Below are 1,750 nucleotides of genomic sequence, written 5' to 3' on the forward strand. Positions count from 1 at the left end.
AGGGGTGCCCAGCGCTGTCCTTGCCAGCAGGGTCCCTGCAGCCCAGGGGGCTGTGTGCTGGGGCAGGGGCTCTGCCACCTGCCAGGGGCAGCTCTCAGCCTGCCGGGGGGCTCCCCACAGAGATGCGGGGAGAAGCTGTGCATCGCGTCCAGGCAGGTTTTGAATGTCTCCAGAGAAGCAGACTCCACAGCCTCTTTGGGCAGCTTGTCACACTGCTCCAACACTGTCAAAGCACTATAAAAACTAGCTGGCTGCTACAAGGCTTTTACCATCATATGCCAGGTTAACTTCAATAAGTAGTTCCCACGCCTTGCCCCGGCACAGCCACCAGTCCCCTACAAGGTTTCAGAAGTTCATCTACGGGCCATGCTGTTTCTTCAGCCTCTTCAAGCCAGTCTACCCTGCTTCTCCCGGGGCCTCTCCTTGTCTCTCCGCCATCTTGGGAGGGGAGGGAGGGGGTGGGGGGGTGGGGAGCGGGTGCAGGAAGCAGCCACAGCTGCACATTATCCACGTCAGCCGCCAACACACCACCCCTGAGGCATGCCCACAGCTGTATATTATCAATATAATTAACCTGCCTTCATTCCTCTATAATTCCTCTACAATTCTCCCCCGGTTTTTTCTTTTCTTTTTTCTTGTTCTTCTTAACATTTCATTGTATTTATTTACGTATTTAACAGGTATTTAACAATCATCACAACATTTTCAAAATAAACTACTCATACAGTCCAGACAACTCGTCCCTGAACTCTTTTGTTCTTCTTTGTTGAAACATGTTTTACAAGTGTATAGGATTTGACCTGTGATGTGGTGTGCTACATTCTCAACTCTGGTGGGATCAGGAGGACTCACGGACACGGAATGCTCATTTGAAACCGGTGGGAACATTGATAATGTATGTTAAGAAGAGTGATTGTTGTGTACGTACCCATTTCCCTGAATATACTCAGGCAGGAATTCCTCTAGCTGGTATCCCCGTTCCGTTTGGGACTAACGGGAATAACTTGTGGCTAAGACCAGGATACGCTCCTTGGAACGAGACTGACCTCCAGACTTGGACAACACTGAATCCACACTTGTCCACTGTGAAGTGTGTTACTGCAAATGAAGCCAAGACACACGCAAATGCTCCCGCAGAGGGGGCGTGCCTAGGTGGGCAGCAGCTGAGGGCATGCGTGCTCAAGCACCTCCAAGTCCTTCCTGCCTCCAGGAGGTGGAGAGGTGGCCAGTGGTTGGCAGGCCTGGTCCTCTTGCAAGGTGGGGATGCTGGGGATGAGCAAGCACGTGGGCTGCAGCCACAGGCCATCCACATGCCTGAAAGGCTCTCTCACCCCTCTTGCTGGTCACCTAGTCCAGCTTCAGGTTCACTAGTGAGTTGCGTGCACACACAGGGCTCCCAGCAGTAGCTGGCCCAAGACACTGGGGCTTTCCAAGCGCTGGCTGCCTATGGCCTGTGTTGCCGTCAGCCTTTGCTAGCAGCCAGGCCAGGGGACCCACCGCGCAGCGGGTGCAGAGTGGGCCCACACAGGAGGGGCTTTGGGGTGGCTCTCCAGAAGAGGCCAGCGGGTCCTGTGGTGATCAGGCACAGGGCTAAGCAAGTAAAGCAGCCAGCGCTTTGCTTCTGTGTGCCTGGCTCCTTGATCCCCCCTTCTCTCCGTTTGCCGTGCTTATACGTGCCCCTCATCTTCCCTGGCTCCTCCCTTTCTCAGCCCTGCTCTCCTTGGCCAAGACAAGGCCAACCCCGCTTATT

Source organism: Falco peregrinus, unplaced genomic scaffold (genome assembly GCF_023634155.1).
Source record: "Falco peregrinus isolate bFalPer1 unplaced genomic scaffold, bFalPer1.pri scaffold_29, whole genome shotgun sequence".
Classification (NCBI taxonomy): domain Eukaryota; kingdom Metazoa; phylum Chordata; class Aves; order Falconiformes; family Falconidae; genus Falco; species Falco peregrinus.